At 41.0% G+C, this 20,164-nt stretch overlaps 1 protein-coding gene across 1 annotated transcript in view; it reads right to left on the bottom strand.

Annotated features, from left to right (window-relative positions):
• The window catches only part of KHDRBS2 (KH RNA binding domain containing, signal transduction associated 2), a 658,172-nt gene that overhangs the window by 140,187 nt on the left and 497,821 nt on the right, over positions 1 to 20,164 (bottom strand). Inside the window, exon 11 of the transcript XR_012751429.1 lies at positions 12,429 to 12,505. The gene's annotated coding sequence lies outside the window, so the exon portion shown is untranslated. The remainder of the gene's footprint in view (positions 1 to 12,428; positions 12,506 to 20,164) is intronic.

Genomic DNA, 20,164 nt, shown 5'->3' with positions numbered 1-20,164 from the left:
AGCGAGGGACCAGAAAGCGACACAGATCTCTGTGTGAGAGCCCATCCACCATCGGCACTTGCTAACTGTAATTCTTTGAGGTTTGGTGAGTGAGATTTTTTTTGTGGGGAAGGAGGGGGTGTCTGCTTTCTTTTGGGAATGTTTTCTTTCTTTGATGTCAACGGGGTTAATGCCACGCTGTTGCCAAAGCGTAGACCTATGAAATGAAAGAAGAATATTTTATTATATCAACAGTTTATTTATTTGGCAGCAGCGCAACATTAACCCCGTTCTCCTTTTCCAGCAGTGAAGTATAACCCACAGTGTGGCAGCCGCCATTATCTGAAGCTTTCATAGGGGTTGTGACTTTCACAACCCCAATTGATGAGTGTTATTTTGTGCACACTTCACTGTTCTACCTGCTAAGACCCTTTTTTGTGCTTTGTATCCTCAGCTTTATATCTTCTTTCTTTGATGAGGACTCATGCTGTATTCTTTGTACACATCCTTATGGAACTGCAACTACGTTTTTGTGCGTTTTTTGCGTCAAAAACCGCACAAAAAAGCACGCGCGTCAAAAAAATGCGGCAAAAAAACGCACGCGTTTTGCCGTGATTTGGTGCGGTTTTTTGCTGCGTTTTGCTGCGTTTTTGCTCACTGCGTCTTTAAGCATTTTTTATCAGTGAACAATGCCATTAAAGATTGTTGAAAAAAAAAAAAAAAAGGTCTGATGTCATTTCCTTCTTCAATATGTTCTTCATTCTCCACTAGTGTATGCAATAGAGCAGACAGCTGCAGAACTACAAGGCTCAGCATGCTTCATACAGGACTGTATGCTGGAGGGAGAGGCAGAGGGAGCAGAACTACAAGGCTCAGCATACTCCATCCAATAGTGTATGCAGGAGAGCAGACAGCAGCTGCAGAACTACAAGGCTCAGCATCCTCCATCCAGGACTGAATGCAGGAGTTTTTTACCCCCCAAAAAATGACGTGGGCTTCGCCATATTTTTGTATGCTAGCCGGGTACAGCAGGCTGCCCCCAACCCCAGCTGCCTATTTGTACCCGGCTGGGAACCAAAAATATAGAGAAGCCCTTTTTTTTTAAATTATTTCATGAATTTTCTGAAATAATTTAAAAAAAAAAATGACGTGGGCTTCGCCCAATTTTTGAGTCCAGCCGAGTGCAACTAGGCAGCTGGGGATTGGAATCCACAGTGCAGGGTGCCCATGCTTTCTGGGCACCCCCACTGTGAATTGCAGTCCCGCAGCCACACCAGAAAATGGCGCTTTCATAGAAGCGCCATCTTCTGGCGCTGTATCCAACTCTTCCAGCTGCCCTGATGCCGGGTGGCTCGTTGGGTAATAATGGGGTTAGGGCTAGCTGTATATAATCAGCTGGCCCTAAGCCCGAAATTCATGGTGTCACGCCAATATTAGACATGGCCACCATGAATTTCTAGTAAAGATTAAAAAAAAAACACAACACACAGAAAAATATTTTTTATTAGAAATAAAACACAACACAATTAGTGACTCTATCTTTATTGAAATAAAGAACCCCCCTCCGCAGTAATCCTGGGTCAAGGGTCCCGCGCCGTCCAATCCGGATCCAATATCATCTGATGGATTTGCTGGAAGGCAAAGCGATCAGATGATGTGTCAGGTTCTAGGGGCTAAAGCACATCACACATCAGCTGATTGTATAAAAGCCGTTTATACAATCAGCAGATGCATCGGTGCAAAAAAAAAAAATACTCACTTATGTGCTGATTACCGGCAGCTCCTGGAGCAATTGGAGGAGTCTGATCCCGTCCGATCACTGCAGCAGCTGCTGGTAATCAGGGATGAAGTCTCCTGACGCATCCGCTGATAGGTTAAACCGGCCGGGCGCCCGCGTCACCGCATTACTTACGATCAGCTGATGCGTCAGGTGACTGCATCAGGTGATCCATCGCCAGGTCCTGCATCCATCGGAGGTGTCCCGGCCGTCTGCACACAGCCGAAGTGGGGATGGCGATACCGTGAGAGGAGATGGGAGCGGGCATGGCACCGGGACCCTGCAGACAGGCGAGTATGAATTTTTTTTTTTCTACTGTTCACTTTTGTTTTCGCAGCCACTTCCACCTCCCGCCCGAACATGGCGCCGCACGGCAGCTGACATGCACAGGACTGGAGGTGGAAGCGGCGGTGACGGTACCGGGAGGATTCACGCTTCTGTATTTACTGACAGAAGGAATCCTCTTCCTGTACATGTCACTTTACTACCCAACTCCTGCGTTTATAGCTGCGTTTTTGGTCTTAGAAACGCACCAAAACGCACCAAAACGCAGCTATTTGCGTTTCTCATTGCGTCTTTCAACATCCCATTGTCCTCAATGGATGAAAAGCGCAGTGAAAAACGCGGGAATAATTGACATGCTGCGTTTTTGTGGCACCACAAAAACGCAGCTGAAAAAAAACGCTGTGTGCAGACAGCAAAAATGAAAACTCATAGACTTTGCTGGGGAAGCAAAGTCATGCAGTTTTCTGAGCAAAAACGCACCCGAAAACTGCGCAAAAACACCGCGAAAAACGCACTGTGTGAACTTACCCTTAAGGCTACTTTACACACTGCGATATCGGTCCCGATATCGCTAGTGTGGGTACCCGCCCCATCTGTTGCGCGACACGGGCATATCGCTGCCCGTGCTGCACAACATCGCCCACAGCCGTCACACATACTTACCTGTCCGGCGACGTCGCTGTGACCGGCGAACCGCCTCCTTTCTAAGGGGGCGGTCCGTGCGGTGTCACTGAAACGTCACTGAACCGCCGCCCAATAGCAGCGGAGGGGCGGAGATGAGCGGGACGTAACATCCCGCCCACCTCCTTCCTTCCGCATAGCGGCCGGGAGGCAGGTAAGGGGAGCTTCCTCGTTCCTGCGGCGTCACACGCAGCGATGTGTGCTGCCGCAGGAACGAGGAACAACCTCGTTACTGCTGCAGTAACGAGATTTGAGAATGGACCCCCGATTAGTGTCGCCGATTAGCGATTTTGCACGTTTTTGCAACGATGCAAAATCGCTTATCAATGTCACACGCAACGGCATCGCTAATGCGGCCGGATGTGCGTCACGAATTCCGTGACCCCAACGACTCCGAATTAGCGATGTCGTAGCGTGTAAAGCCCGCTTAAGACTTATATGTTAAGCATATTCAAAAAAGCCCATAAAATCCTTCTAAGGCTTATTATCTGGGTAGGTCTTATTTTCAGGAAACGGTAGTATTCCTCCTCCTCTAGACATATGACAACCTATTCTGCAAATGTTTGTAAAATGGCAAGTACACTTTGCATAGTTCAAATTAAAATTGTCCTATAATAAAATGCAACTACATGAAGCAAAGGGACAAAGTCTGTGAATTCTGTAAATAATTAAATATTAGAAAAAACATAACTTCAGACAAAAATGGGAGTACTATGGATAAAGAAATATAAACATCTGCAGGCAGTGTGTTGAAGGAGGTTTATAAATTGAAATATATAAAGCAAAGGTGAAGTTATTCCCATACAATGCTGGCTGCAGGCAACAATAGCTCTGTAAAGATAATGCAGACTTCCGTCAGACTCCGACAATAAGTCCTTGTATTTCCAAATAACATAGTCAGACCTAATGCTTCAATAGTTTTACCTGAAGCAAGGGATTATAGGAAATTCAGATATTTCCTTTTATTTATGGGTTTCATCTCTTAGTCAGAGTTGTTGGATTAATCACATTCACACTACAACTTAATATACTTTAACCCTTTCACCTCAAGCCTGTTTTCAACTTTCTGACCAGGCCAAATTTTTCAATTCTGACCAGTATCACTATACAGCTCTGGCAAAAATTAAGAGAGCACTTCCAAATTTTCAGTTTTTCTAATTTTTCTCTTTATAGGTATTGTGAGAAGCCGAGGGGAGAAGTATTAGAGAACAGGTATGTTTCCCCTCGGTTCGTTTCATATGCCTCCATGTACTGACTGTGGAGCAGTCAGCCCATGCAAATGGGCTTGGAAAGTTATATCTGGTTCAGCAATAAGTTAGTCACTGAAGCCTGTTTATTTCAGTGTAATTTTGGGCTCTGTTTTTTCTGGAGCAATCAGTAGGAATAGCAGTGGGACTGGTTGCTCCCTTCTCCACATTCAATCCAGGTTTTGATCCCTCACTGGATCAGCTGAAATAATCAGGAGGCATTCAGAACAAAGAGACTGCTGAGGAGAGCAGTCCAGGCTCATGGCTGTTGGTGCTGAGACTCAATACCTCCGCTTGCTGTGCTGAGGAACCGACACAGTAAGAGAATACTGTTTTGTTTGTTACATAGGTTTATTTTGTAGTTAGCATTCTATTGTTAGTTAGTGGTCAGACGGCCTTAGACATTTATTTTCCTGTTTTTGCATGTGTAACACAGAGATAAGTGAACAGAATAAACACGGCAGTGGCCGTATCTGTGTGGAACCTGCCAGTCTGCCGCTGTCATCTGTGAACCCATAGCCACTCGCTTGGACCAAAGCAAAGATCCCAGCTGAGCTATATCCCCTGTCTCACAGTATATTTTTGAGTAAAATGTAAATTGTTCTTTTATACTATAAATTTCTGACAATATGTCTCCGAATTTCCAAGCAATACATTTTGTATTTATTTTCTGAAATGAGAAATGGTCAAAATAACAAAACAATGCATTGCTTTCAGACACCTCAAATAATGCAAATAAAACAAGTTCATAATCATTTAGAAACAATAATACTAATGTTTTAACTTAGGAAGAGTTCAGAAATCAATATTTTGTGAAATAACCATGATGTTTAATCACAGCTTTCACGGCATGTTTTCCACCAGTCTTTCACATTGCCTTTGAGTGACCTTATGCCACTCCTGGTGCAAAAATGTAAGCAGTTCTTCTTTGTTTGATGGCTTGTGACTATCCATCTTTCTCTTGATTACATTCCAGAGGTTTTCAATGGGGTTCAGGTCTGAAGATTAGGCTGGCCATGACAGGGTTTTTAATGTGGTGGTCCTTCATCCATACATTGATTGACCTAGCTGTGTGGCATGGCGCATTGTCCTGCTGGAAAAAACAGTCCTCAGAGTTGGGGAACATTGCCTGAGCAGAAGGAAGTAACTGTTTTTAAAGGATAACCTTGTTTGTGGCTTGAGTCATACGTCCTTCGCAAACTTTAATCTGATCAATTCTAGCCTTGCTGAAGCATCCCCAGATCACCGATCGTCCACCAAATTTCACATTTGGGTGCAAGACACTGTGGCTTGTACGCCTCTCCAGGTCTCCATCAAACCATTAGAGGACTAGGTGTTGGGCAAAGATGAAAATTAGACTTATCAGAGAATATTAATTTACTCCAGTCCTCTATGGTCCAATCCTTATGGTCTTTGACAAACTTCAGCCTGGGTCTCCTTTGCTTATCATTGATGAAAGGCTTTTTTCTAGCTTTACATGACTTGAGCCCTGGCTCTAGGAGCCTGTTATGAACTGCTGTTGCCGTGCACTTCACCCCAGCTGAGCTGCCATTTGTGATTCCTTTTGTAGGTCACTATCATGACCAGCCAAATCTGCAGACCTGAAACCCATTGAAAACTTCTGGAATGTATTCAAGAGGAAGATGGATAGTCACAAGCCATCAAACAAAGAAGAACTGCTTAGATTTTTGCACCAGGAGTGGCATAAGGTCACCCAAAAGCAGTGTAAAAGACTGGTGGAAAGCATGCCAAGATGCATGAAAGCTGTGATTAAAAATTATGTTTATTGTACAAAATATTGATTTCTAAACTCTTCCTTAGTTAAAACATTATTAATATTGTTGTTTCTAAATTATTATGAACTTCTTTTCTTTGCATTATTTGAGGTCTGAAATCAATGCATTTTTTTGTTATTTTGACTATTTCTCATTTTCAAAAAATAAATACAAAATGTATAGAATAAAAGAATAATTTACATTTTACTCAAAAATATACCTATAAAGAGAAATATCAGAAAAACTGAAAATTTTTCAGTGGTCTCTTTTTTCCCCAGAGTTGTATGTGGCAATAACTCTGAAATCCTTCAACAAATCATAGTGATTCTGAGACTGATTTTCATGACACAATGTACTCATGATTGTAGTAAATTTAAGTTATGATTTTAAATTATGAAATATCAAAATTTTACAAAAAATAAAAAATGTTTCCATTTTTCAACTTTTAATTTGTATGCCTTTAAACCAAATTGTTATGTCACACAAAATCATTAATAAATTACAGGTACCACAACTCTACGTTACATCAGCATAATTTCTGAAACACATGGGTTTTTTTTGTTAGAAAGTTAGAAGAGTTAAACGTGTATCAATTTTTTTTATTTTTCCAACAAAATGTACAAAACAATGTTTTTAGAAAATACCCAGAATTGACCCCATTTTAAAACCTTCACCCATTGAAGTGCAAAAAAACACATTTAAAAAGTTTAATAAAACTTTAGGTGCTTCACAGAATTAAAGCAATGGGGAAGCAAAAATTAAAATTTCTTGTTTTTTCAAAAATGTTCTTTCATAGACAAATTTTTCATTTTCACAAGGGTAAAAGTTGAAAATGGACTGTAGAATTTCTTGTGCAATTTTTCCTGAGTACACAAATACCCCATTTGAGGTGAAAAACTACTGTTTGGGAGCACAATTTACTGGAATAGGTAGCCCTGATGTGCTTAAGTAGTGGAAAGGTCACACAAATGACCCCCTTTTTGAAACTACACATTTCAATTTTGGAGTGAAATTTTAGCTAGAACAGATTGAGGACTCCATCTCAATTTTTGGGGGACATATCAAAGCAGCAGAAACCCCCACAAGTGAACCCATTTTGTGAACTATGCCTCTCAAGGAATTTATGTAGAGGTGTTTTGAGCATTTTGAACGCATAGATGCTTCACAGAATATAATAATGTTGAGCCGTGAAAATGGAAAAATACAATTTTCCCGCAAAAATGTTGCTTTAGCCCCAATTTTTTAATCTATACATAGGTTACAGGAGAACATCAACCCCCACAATTTGTTGTGCAATTTCTTGTGAGTATGTAAATGCCCTATATGTGAGGAAATACTACTATTAGGGCATACGACAGGGCTCAGAAAAAAAGGAGGGCTATTTAATTTTTGGAACGCTATTTTAGCTAGAATAGATTGCAGATATCATTTTAAATTTGAAGACCCCCTGACAAATCAAGACAGCAGAAACCCTCACAAGTGACCTTATTTTGGAAAATACACCTCTCAAGGAATTCAACTAAGGCTGGAGTCAGCATGTTTGATTATCAAGGGATTCAAAGAATTGTATAACATTGGACTGAGTAAATTAAAAATATCCCTTTTTTTCAAATAAAATGTTGTTTTGGCCCTAAGTTTTTAATTTTCAAAAGGGTAATAAGATAAATAAAACAGTACAATTTGTTTACAAATTTTTTTCTCAGTTTGCCAATAGCCCATATGTGGTTGAAAACTATTTCTGAGGCACAGTGCTAAGCTTACAATGGAAGGAACACCATTTTGGAGTGAAGAGTTTGCTGGAATGGTTGAGCAGGGTTTCCATTGGCAGAGCCCCTGACATGCCAAAAAGAAGATCCCTTAAAAATGAACTCACTTTCCAACTTTACAAGGGGGGCATTTGGATTTGGGAGTTCAAAATACATTGGATTTCTTTTATGGGGAGCGATAACGCTTTTCTAAAGCCTTTGTATTACCAGTAACATTGAAACCCCTTCATTTCCATTAACACATGACAAACCTGAGTGGGGACTTGTATTTTTGTGGCTTGAGTTAAAGATTTTATTGGGAATACTTTATAAAAAAATTTTGAATCATATTTATTCTGCACTCTACACTGACAACTTACATTTCGAGTTTCCATCAAAATCGTCAAATGATGTGATTTAGATTAAACCTCCGACAGATCTATACAGCAGCAGAGTTACTTTGGACTTTGTCTGACCTCTGTTCAGCATTGTCCTTAATTTCAAGGTGCACAAAACTGTGTCTGACTGGACTTTTATGCACACTTAAAAAGACAGACACAGAAGAATTATAGGTCCAGGGTGACTTCCTCTGCCTCATTATAGGCAATGTTACATCAAGAGTTCCACCTGAATCTATAAGAATAATGAATTTCAGAGATTTACACAAAAACCCTAAAGTGCTCACCATAGCATGCAGGATAAATTTGAGCCACACTTTACTACAATCTTCGGAAGAATGAACAAATCAAAGTCAGGTGTTATTTATTTTTTATACCATTCACCCTGCAGTATAAGTGATAAGACGGCATTATTCTTCATGTCAGTATGATTACAGCGATACTAGATTTATATGTTTTTTAGGCTTTACTACTATCATACACTAAAAATGTTTGTTGGTTTTTTTTGCAAAAATAAAGTGTTTGCATTGCCATATTTTGAGAGCTATAATTTTCCTATATTTCTTCCAGCAGAGTCATGTGAGGGTTTGTTTTTTTGTGGGGTGAGTTGGTGTTTGTTTTAGTACCATTTTCAGGTTATTAACATTTTTTCATTGCTCTCTATTTCTCCGATTTTTGGTAGGCAGAATTAACATATAACAGTGATTCAGGAATTTTTGTGTTGTTCACCATGTTGTAAAATTGATAAGACACCTATATTCTTCAGGTGAATACAATTACTGCAATATTTCATTTATGTTGTTTTTTTAATGTTTTGCCACCTAACACAATAACAATAATTTAATAGAAAAAAATATTTTTTGTACTGCTATATCCCAAGGGCAATAACGTTTTTATTTTTCCTCTGTAGGAGCAGAGTGGTGCTTGATTTTTGCAGTGTAAGATGGTGTTTTCAGTGATACCATGTTTATTTACATTTGACTGTTAGATCTTATTTTACTCTACTTTTTTCAGCCGCATGATGAAAAAGCATAGTTTTTTTGCCACGTTTAACTAGAGTGACAGTTTTATAGGATCAGGTCATTCTGGATGCAGCGATACCAAATGTGTACTTTTTGGGGGGCTTATTTTGTTTTTACATATATTGTATATATTGGTATTACATTATTTTCCTTTTTCAATTTTTTATTTTGTAATGTTATAAAAACCTTTTTACAACTTTTAAACTTTTTTATTAATATTTTTTTTTTACCTAATCCCTCCATGGGACTTCAAATTACGATGATCTAATACTCTGCAATGGTTTTGCATTGCAGGGTATTAGAACTGTCAATCAGATACAAGCAGGTGGTGTGTCAGGTCCTGCTCAAGGTTTGACCTTGGTTCACTATGGAGACCATTGGCACAATGCAATCACAATTACATCATGCCAATGTGCACAAAGAGGGAGCTCCCTCCCTCTTGTAAGCAGATCAATGCCGTTGTTACTATAGAAAGTGGCATCGGAGGGGTTAAACTTCCATGATTGATGTTAACAGTGAATGTGGACATTACTTCAAGGTGTCAGCTATGATAAAGTGGGGGAAATAAGTAATGAACACGTCACCAATTTTCTAAGAAAATATATTTCTCAAGGTGCTGTTGTCATTAATATTTCAGTAACAACCCATCCAGTCCTCACAGGAAAAAAAAAATAATCAAACCACAGATGTTCATAAATTTAGTGATGTGTAACAAGGACAAATGACACAGGATTATATATTGAACACACAAAGAGAGGTGCCAAAATCCATGGATAGTAGTGACAGCTGTAATCTATCAATAATTAGGAAGCAATCCTGCCACTTGGTATAAAATAATATTAGGTGGTTCAACTGATGGTCTATAAAAAGGTGTTATTACCAAAGTGCCACACAAGAACTATCTCATGACGGTTAAAACCAGTGAGCTGTCTCAAGACTTTCACAACTGTATTGTTTCAAAATATATTAATGGTATTGGTTACAGAAGTATTTCTAAACTACTGAAGGTTCCAGTGAGCCCTGCTGGGGTCATATTCCAAAAGTGGAAAGAACATCATTTCACCACCAACTGATCACCACCAGGTGCTCACTGCGAGGTTTTAGACAGAGATGTAAAAAGAATTATTAGAAGAGTTACCCAAGAGCAAAGAACCACCGGTGGAAAGCTACAGACAGACCTGGAATCAGCAAAAAACAATAAAAGCATGCACTCAACCTCCATGGCCTGTATGCACACCACCACGGACAACTCCATTGCTGAACAAAAGCATGTTCAAGCACATTTACAGTTTGCTCAATAACACTTAGACAAGCCCATGAAATACTTGGAGAATATAGTCTGGTCAAATGAGACCAAAGTTGACATTTTTGATGACACAATACACACCACATTTCTAGGCCAAAACGCACTGCATATCACCCAAAGATTCTAGCTTTTAATGGTCATGTGTACATTCAACGTATTGTAGTGTGCATAGTTGACATTTGATCAGACATACTACAAAGGTTGTGTTACAATTTATATAGCTTTTAACATTATAACTAATTCAAGTAACTGTATAAAAAAAAGTTTGTACACGGATAAGCATAATTACAATATATGCAGGATCAATGGCCACAGCAGAAAAAAACCTTTTGTATGTATCCAATTTGGAGATTTTTTTACATTAGAAAAAAGACTAAGTGATAAAATCAACCCTAAAAGTGAAGCTTTTTTAGCAATAAATCTGAGTGGACCAGAAAGAAGTTGTTTTTTTTTTACTTTTAGGTCTTCATGTAAAATAGGTAATTGTTCAGTAATTATATTTCTGATAAGGTTAAATAGTGCGGAATAAAATTATATTTGTACTTTTATCATTGAATATTTTTTGTTTATTTTTTAGTAACTGATTTCTATCCACATTGTTAACATGCTCTAGAGAGCATCCAGTTTGGATAATTTCTCTGATTTAACTTATATTCTAGTTTCGACATTCCGTTTTCAATGTCGAGGGTGAGGGAATATTTCTCTTTATACGTATCATTTCACCAACTGGGATATTTTTATTGTTTGTATCTGCTGACATGATGTTGATAATAATGTTGTATTACCTGAAATATCTTTTTTATAAGACAAATATGTAAGATATCGTTACTGACACCTGTTAAGAAATTCATGTAAATACCATATTTTTCCAAAAATAAGACCTCCCCAAAAATAAGCCCTAGCAGGGATGTTCAGCATTTTCTGAGCAAGGCTTAAGTATAAGCCCTATCCCGAAAAGAAGTCCTAGTTACGGTTTAATCATGAAGTGTCAATGCAGCAAAAAATGCTAAAGAATACTGCAAGACACCTCAATATAGAAAGAAGACACTCCGCAATCACACTCAGCCGATGCTGAGCGGGAGGACCTGCAGTGGATTGCACACCCAAACTTATCAGATTGCACACCTGCACACACACAATCACACATCAAATCGCACACATACACTGACCACTTCTAACAATACCGATTTTCTGAGATGCAGTGCGGTGGAGCGCAAGGACCTGCGGCTGTGGATGAAATGCTTACAAGACCTGCGATTCATAACTTCCTCCCATCTTTTCGTGCAGTAAAGGCATTCTGTACCTGATGTGGTGAGTGAGTGAGTATGTGTGTGCAATGTGTCAAGATGTGCGATTATGTGAGCGATCTGATTGGTGATTGTGTGTGTGATCTGGTGTGTGCGCGCAATCTGATGTATGTGAGTGTGTCGGCCAGAAGCACGGGAGCACAGCATAGAGCATACCTGCTGGGAGGACCCACTGGAGAACACAGGGAGGACCTGGGATTCACACAGACATCCAGGCCCTAGTAAGTATGAGTCTACAGGGAAGGGGGGGGTCTGCTTTTTGGGGGAGTAAATTTACCTCCAACCATGTTTCTCCAAGAATAAGACCTACTCTATAATAAAACACCAGCACTTTTTTGGGTGCAAAAAAAGGATAAGACAGTGTCTTATTTTTGGAAAAACATGGTAGCACCTTTACGAATATATTTATTGAGAAAATTGGTGAAGTGTTCAATACTTATTTCACCCAGTGAAAAGCCAAACAAATGAGCCAGAGCATGAGTTGGTATACATGCAACTTATAAGCGCATGTTCTCATTGGCCATATGGTTTTCTTCATTTCACCCACTGTATATAGCTGACACTAGATGATGATTTTGCTGGCTCTGCTAGTGAGTCGAAGCGATTGTTGCACTGTACTTGTACGGTGGTTTCTAGGAACATGCTTCCCGCATGTCCTGAAGGAGTTAATGCACACTCATTATTAATCAGAGCTGGTTTCCCATGATATGGGACAGTGCATGGTAGAAATTGCATTGAGGATGAATTGTTTTTGAAAATGTCCTTCTGTGTTGATACAACTGCACTTTTCACGAAGAAATTATGCTCATTTTTTTTGTAGATTTGACCTCACAAATACTCATTAGTATTTCCCTGTAAAGGGCAGATTTTGGTATGCATAGGCTAGGATGGTGGCATAGGACCTACCTAATGAAGTGCAGTTCACTGATATGTAGAATGCAAAAGCAGAAAAACATCCCAGCATTCTTGGAAACTTGGAATATCTGAAATAAGAAGGAAAGGGATAAAGGTCAACTCTGTCTGACATTATAGCAGAGCGTTTACTTCCAAACATAAGCTGACTAGATTGCATATTCTAGATGCTTCATGGGATATAAACCACATTTTCACTTCTATCATACAAGTAATCACTTTACAAAGGCACTTATTTACTTGAGACCTACAAATGCCAACCATATACAAATTATGAAAGCAAAACTAATAACAGCAGATGCTTATGCATTTCTAGACTCTTTGTACAGACACTGATGCTGTTTATATCAATTATTTAAAAACATGACATATAATACTAAGAAAAAAGGCATTTCTCACTAAAGTTTATTTTGGTTATTTAGTTTCATAGTAAATTTACAGCTAATTACCATCCGAAATATTGGCAAATATTAGTAAATAGGAATTTAGAGTGACTAATATTGCTTATTTTAGTAAAGAGATCATTTTTTGGCAACTAGGGAGAAACATGAAGTGGAGCCAAATTAGTACAGGTTAAAAAAAGCAGCACAGAAAACTCATCCTGCACAAAAATAGCCCTCAGCAAGCTATGCCCGTGAAAAAATGTAAAATTACTGTGCATACATTATAGAACTATCCTATCTATCTATCTAATGACAATTATATTATATGAATAGGTTATCATTAACATGAAAATATATTTATTACTCAGAGAATTGTTCTTACATGAACTGATTGTTTCTGGAAAACAAAATATATATATCGTCAATATGTAAAGGGAAAATGTAAAAACTAAAATCCCAGCAGTTTATACACCAGAAATGATGACGTTTCGAGCACTGATGTGTAAGTTAATTTAAAATCTCAAAAGACCAGAAGGAAAAAACTAAACAGGGATAACCAATTATACCTCCTCTGATTAAAAAACCCCAAAGTGATAAATTTTATGTTAACATTTTATTTCAGGCTGCATTCCTAAAGCCTGACTACCCTTACAATTGGCTTTTATTGTTCTATGGTAATCCAGCACCTTGTTCAGTTAAGTTAAGAATGTGTTAGAGAATGTGAGTGTGTGTGTGTATCAGTTTTTATACCCTGTTTTGTGAAGGCCTGAGAGAATTGTTTGAGAGCATTAGGGATTAAACCACATCATGGAAACCAAGGAACACACGAGACAGGTTAAGGATAAAAATATGAAGAATAGAAAAGAAGGGTTAGGCTATAGAAATAGCCTAAGTTCTGAACATTTCACAGAGAACTGTTCAACTTGTCATCCTGAAATGGAAGGAGTATGACACAACTGAAAACCTATCAAGAATAGAGATGAGCCACCTCCCTAGTGTTCGAGTTTGGTTCGGTTCGTCAAACAGAGGCTCCGTTCGATGAACGTTTGACAAATGTTCGACGAACCAATTAGAACCCCACTGAAAACAATGGCAGGCAAACACAAACACATAAAACTCATTATACATGTACACATACAGTTAATAAACATTGCCATTACACTTACAGGTCCCCGCGATGCGTCCTGCACTCTGTCTCCCATCGCTTTTCCTTCCGATAATCGCTACGTCCTCCCGGTAACCAGCACTGATGATAGGACCTTCCGTGATGTCAAAATACAATGTGACCAGTCACATGTGTATTATCTCATTGGCTACAGACTGGTCACATGGCTAGACGTCATGCTAGGTCCTGTCAGTGCATCTCTCCGGTACGCGGTGCTCGTTTGTGCATCTCCGTGTACCGGCGAGATGCCCTGGCACATGGTCGTCTTCCCCGTTCCTGCATGTGGGTGCTCTTTAGAGTCAGCCCACATGCAAGGACTGGATGACACAGCTGGTGAATTGCGGCACCGGGAATCACGTGATCGGAGCACCGTTGCTATAGAAACCCACCTGTCAGATTACTTTAGCAATGGTAATAGTGCTAGAAAACAGAAGCGCTGATAGGGTTTTACCAGATAAGTAACAGGCTAGTATATAAATTAATACACTCGCCAAAAGTGGTTGTGAAGGGTCACAACTACCATAGATAGCATAGGATAATGGCGGCTGCCGCGGCCCCATGTGCAGAAGTCTTCAGTATAAGAGGAGAAAAAGGGGTTAAACCCGCGCAATCAGCCAAATAAGATGTAGAGATGTTGATAGATTAATCACTCTTTTATTTTGCAATGTTGCTGGAAAATGCTGTGTCATTTAAACAGTTTTTTTCTTTACCGGCCTATTTTTTTCAAAGTGCTAGTAGGCAGTCTTTTGTGATATACCATATGTATATAAGTGTGTTATCTCTCTGCACATGCAATGTTGATTTTTTGGTCCTGAGGAAGAGGTCTCTGTACCTTGAAACGCGTAGACCTATGGAATAAAAGAGTGATTAATCTATCAACATTTCTACATCTTATTTGGCGGATTGCGCGGGTTTAACCCCTTTTTCTTCTCTTATAGTGAGTACTTTAGTAACGGTGGCAGCGGTGACGTCACCGCTTACAGCCCGCAGCCTCTGCTCACTCACTGAGTGATTAGACTGCACGGAAGCAGCAGCGTCTTCTTCCCATGCAGTGCTGTCTGATGTAGCAGAGCTGCATGGGTTGAAGGAGAAAAAAGACAGAAGACCAGGATCGTGGAGGGATGAGAGGGAGTAATAAACATGGAGTCTCTAAGTGTGTCTGTGTATTTATTTCTATTAAAATATTTTTTCTCTGTGTGGTGTCTTTTTTTTAACCCTTTATTGGAGATTCTTAATGGCCGGGTCAAACTTGCCTGACATTAAGAATCTATGGCTTAATACTAGCTAGTAAAACAAAGCTAGTATTAACCCATTATTACCCAGCAAGCCACCCGGCTTCAGGGCTGCTGGAAGAGTTGGATACAGCGCCAGATGATGGCGCTTCTATGAAAGTGCCATTTTCTGGGGCGGCTGCGGACTGTAATTCACAGCAGAGGGGCCCAGAAAGCTCGGGCCAACCTGTCCTGCGGATTCCAATCCCCAGCTGCCTAGTTGTACCTGGCTGGACACCAAAATGGAGCGAAGCCCATGGCAATTTTTTTTTTAATTATTTCATGAAATTCATGAAATAATTAAAAAAGGGCTTCCCTATTTTTTTAGTTCCCAGCCGGGTACAAATAGGCAGCTAGGGGTTGGGGGCAGCTGTACCTGCCTGTTGTACCTGGCTAGCATACAAAAATATGGCAAAGCCCAAGTCATTTTTTGGGGGGCAAAAAACTCCTGCATACAGTCCTAGATGGACAAAGATAAAAGGTTGCCCAGCTCACCTATATAATGGAAGCCAAAAAATCCTGGATTGTGCACGGAGAAGAGAAGGTAAGCAGATCCATGTAGGAATGATGAGGAGAGGATTCACCAGCACAAAAATCCAAGCAACTTGTATCTTTAAAATGAAGATTCTTTATTCATATAAGATTAAAAAGTCCATGTTGTGGTAGTCAAGCCCATGTTAGAGAGGACGCGTTTCAAACATCCAGTTCTTATTCAGTCTCTTCAGAATTGAAGTGAATTGAGCATGCTGAGCCTTGTAGTTCTGCAGCTTCTCTCTGCTCTTCTCCATACAGACAGACAGCAGACAGCAGCTGCAGAACTACAAGGCTCAGCATATGTCATCCAGGAATGTATGCAGGAGTTTTTTGCCCCCCCCCAAAAAAATTACGTGGGCTTCGCCATGCTTTTGGATGCTAGCCAGGTACAGCAGGCAGCTACGGGCTCCCCCAACCCCCAGCTGCCTATTTGTATCCAGCTTTGAACCAAAAATATAGGGAAGCTCTTTTTTTTTAATTATTTCATGAATTTCATGAAATGATTAAAAAAAAAAAATGACGTGGGCTTCGCCCAATTTTTGTGTCCAGCCAGGTACAACTACGTAGCTGGGGATTGGAATCCACAGCGCAGGGTTCCCAAGATTTCTGGGCACCCCTGCTGCGAATTTCAGTCTGCAGCCGACCCAGAAAATGGCTCTTTCATAGAAGCGCCATCTTCTGGCGCTGTATCCAACTCTTCCAGCTGCCCTGGTGATGGGTGGCTCGCTGGGTAATAATGGGGTTAGGGCTAGCTGTATATTATCAACTGGCCCTAAGCCCGAAATTCATGGTGTCACGCCAATATTAGACATGGCCACCATGAATTTCTAGTACAGATAAAAAAAAAACAGAACACACAGAAAAATATTTTTATTAGAAATAAAACACAACACAATTAGTGACTCCATCTTTATTGAAATAAAGACCCCCCTCTGCAGTAATCCTGGGTCAAGGGTCCCACGCCGTCCAATCCGGACCCAATATCATCTGATCGGTTTGCTGGAAGGCACAGCGATCAGATGATGTGTGAGGTTCAAGTGCCTGAATCACATGACACAACAGCTGATTGTATAAACAGCTTTTATACAATCAGCTGATGCATCAGTGCAAAAAAAAACAACAAACTACACACTTCTGTGCAGACTCCTGTCCGACAGCAGCAGCTGATAGTTTAGCCGGCCGGTCGGTGAAAAGCCGGCCTCACCGCTCGACTTATAATGTCAGCTGATTCCGTCGGGTGACCGCATCAGCTGATCATCGCCTGGTCTGAGAGAGAGAAAAGAGAGAGAAAATAGAAGCGAGAGAGGGAGAGAGAGAGAGGGAGAGAGAAGAGAGAGAGAGAAGAGGTGAGAGAGAAGAGGAGAGAAGAGAGAGGAGAGAGATGGAGAGAAGAGAGAGAGGGAGAGAGAGAGGAGAGAGAGAAAAGGAGAGAAGAGAGAGAGGAGAGAGAGAAGAGGGAGAGAGAAGAGAGAGAAGAGGAGAGAAGAGGAGAGAAGAGAGAGGAGAAAGAAGAGAGAGAAGAGAGAGAGAAGAAAGAGAGAAGAGAGAGAAGAGAGAGAGGAGAGAGAAGAGAGAGAGGAGAGAGAAGAGAGAGAAGAGGAGAGAAGAGGAGAGAAGAGAGAGAGGAGAGAGAAAGAAGTGAGAGAGAGGAGAGAGAGAGAAGCGAGAGAGGAGAGAGAAGAGGAGAGAAGAGGAGACAAGAGAGAGAGAGAGAAGAGAGAGGAGAGAGAGGGAGAAAGAGGAGAGAGAGGGAGAAAGAGAAAAATAGAGGGAAAAGAGAGGGAAAAAGAGAGAAAAAGAGAGAAACAGAGAGAAAGAGAGAAAAAGAGAAAAAAAGAGAGAAAAAGAGAGAAAAATAGAGAGAAAAAGCGAGAGTGAGAGAAAAAGAGAGCAAAAGAGAGAGAGAGAAAAAGAGAAAAGGAGAGAACAAGAGAGAGAGAAAAAAATAGGAATAAGAGAGCGAGAAGAGAGAGAGAGGAGAGAACAATGCAGCCTCATTCCATGAACTGCTCCGATTTTAGAGGTGTGGCCCGCGGCTCACAGCTGATGTCCGGCTCCTCCCTTCAGTGCATAATTAAATTAAATTAAATTTTAATTAAAAATAAATAATACTTATAATTTAAAATTAAAAATAAATTAAATTCTTTACCGGGGCGGTCGGGACTTGAACTCGTGAACTAATGCTCTCCAGGCAGTAGCTCTAAGCACTGACCCACTGCCTCCAATGAGAAACAGGAAGATTTGGTTATCTTGAAGTCTCCGGTGACAGCGCGGCTCACTTCAGATGCTGCGTGGAGAGGACACAGAGCGCTCGTGTTCTACAGGGCTCCCTGTCATCTTCATGTAGCAGAGCTGACAGTGTCGTGTGGATTACTTTGGACCTGGATTGTTGTTTGGGGGTTAATAAAGAGGTATCTTGGGGAGATGCCTGTCATGATTAACCCTGTTATTACCTTGTTTGCCACCGCACCAGGGCTATTCAGGATGAGCTGGGTAGAGTCCCGGGACTGCCACATCTAACGGATGTGTCACTTCTGGGCGGCTGCCTGCTGATATTGTTAGGGTGGTGGGCTCCCCATAACGTGCTGCTCTCCATCCTGACAATACCAGCCTCTAGCCGTGTGGCTTTATCCTGGCTGGTATCAAAATTGGGGGGAACCACATTTTTTTTTTAAATTATTTATTTATTTTACTGCACGATATAGACCCGCCCACCAGTGGCTGTGATTGGTTGCAGTGACACAGCTGACTCTCATCGTGGGGGCGTGTCTGGCTGCAACCAATCATGGGCGCCGGTGGGCGGGGAAGGCTTGGAATACCTGATTGAATAATGAAGCGGCAGCCATTTTCAAAAGAAGAAAAGCCGCCGGAGATTTGTGACAGACGTACAGCAAGGCGCCCGTGATCGGTGAGTAGGAAAGAGAGAGGGATTGTGCTGGGACGCAGGACGCATGCAGATACGCAATGTGCGCACATACTTACTGTGAAAAGCCACGCTTTTGGTGATCGAACCATTCTCGAACGTAACTCAAACTGCCGAACTTTAAGCAAATCGTTCGAGTTCGTCGAACGACTCGAACACCCCCTAAAATCACTTGAACATGAAATTGGCGAACCGTTCGACTCGAACATCGCTCAACTCTAATCAAGACATGGTTGTTGACTAAAATTGACATCTATACCAAGGAGCACACTAATTAGAGAAGCAGCCAAAAAGCCCATGGTCACTTTGGAGGAGCTGAAGAGATCCACAGCTCATGTGGGAGAATCTGTCCACAGGACAACTAATGGTGATATACTCCACATATCTATCTGGCCATTTTGGAAGAGTGGCAAGAAGGCAGCCATTTTTGAATGCAAGCTGTAAGAAGTCCCATTTGCAGGTTGCTAACATAAATTATTAATCAATCACTAGTTGAAGTAGATACTCTAAACCCAAGGTCCGGTTCAAGAAACAGACCACTAGCTTCGGTGCAGCAGACAAGTGAAGCACAGGGGCACAGAGAGCAGAGAGACTGGAGACCACAGGCAGATAGTTAAGGTACTGGAAACCTCAGGTAGGCATGAGATATCCTGGAGACCACAGACAGGTAGCTGTAATTCCAGAAACCACAGGCAAGTAGTGAGCTGTGGAAATGGAAAACTCAGAAAGCCAGGAAGATGTCCTGAAGACCACAGGCAGGTTGTGCAATACTGGATACCCCAAGGAAGTAAGTAGCTGTGGAACTGGTAGTCACAGAGAGCCAGGCAGGTATCCTGTGACCGTAAGCAGATTGTACAATACTGGAAACTGAAGGCAAGTAGGAAGTGTCCCAATTCCTCTGTGCAGATCATCTTGCACTGGACATGTTCTGCTGTGTTTTCTTGACTGCTGAGCTGGCAGGTTGATTGACTGTGCAGGTTCTGGGAGGTGTGTGCTCAGGTGTTTCTCCTTTCTGGTAATTGCCCGGTTTCTTTACTGAGCATGCTCCCCCAGAATCTTGCCAGTCGAAAATTCTGGGTTGGTAGTTGCGCTGTTAACCTGTGTCTTTGCTTTGTTCTGATCCCTGTTTTCTGACCCCGGACTGTTTCTTGATTTTTTTTGTCTGCTTTCTGTTCCTGTGGTGATTTCTTGGCTTTTGACCCTGGACTGTTATCTGACTACATCTCAATTTTCTCTCTGAAGTTATTACTGTCTTCTAGGAATGATGACCTCGGATTATGACCTGACTAAGCCTGAATTCTCCCTGTCTCCATACGTTTCCTCCTGTTACCAGACTTCGGCTTTCCTGACTACTCTTCCGTCTGTACTACACGTAAGTAGTGGCTTGCAATATATTAAGCTTTGCAACTGGAAGTGACAGACCGCCTAAAAAATGTCCTCAGACTGCAGCCAAG

The sequence above is a fragment of the Anomaloglossus baeobatrachus genome, chromosome 3 (genome assembly GCF_048569485.1).
Source record: "Anomaloglossus baeobatrachus isolate aAnoBae1 chromosome 3, aAnoBae1.hap1, whole genome shotgun sequence".
In the NCBI taxonomy this organism is placed as follows: Eukaryota; Metazoa; Chordata; class Amphibia; order Anura; family Aromobatidae; genus Anomaloglossus; species Anomaloglossus baeobatrachus.
This window is presented reverse-complemented; position numbering and strand designations above follow the sequence as displayed.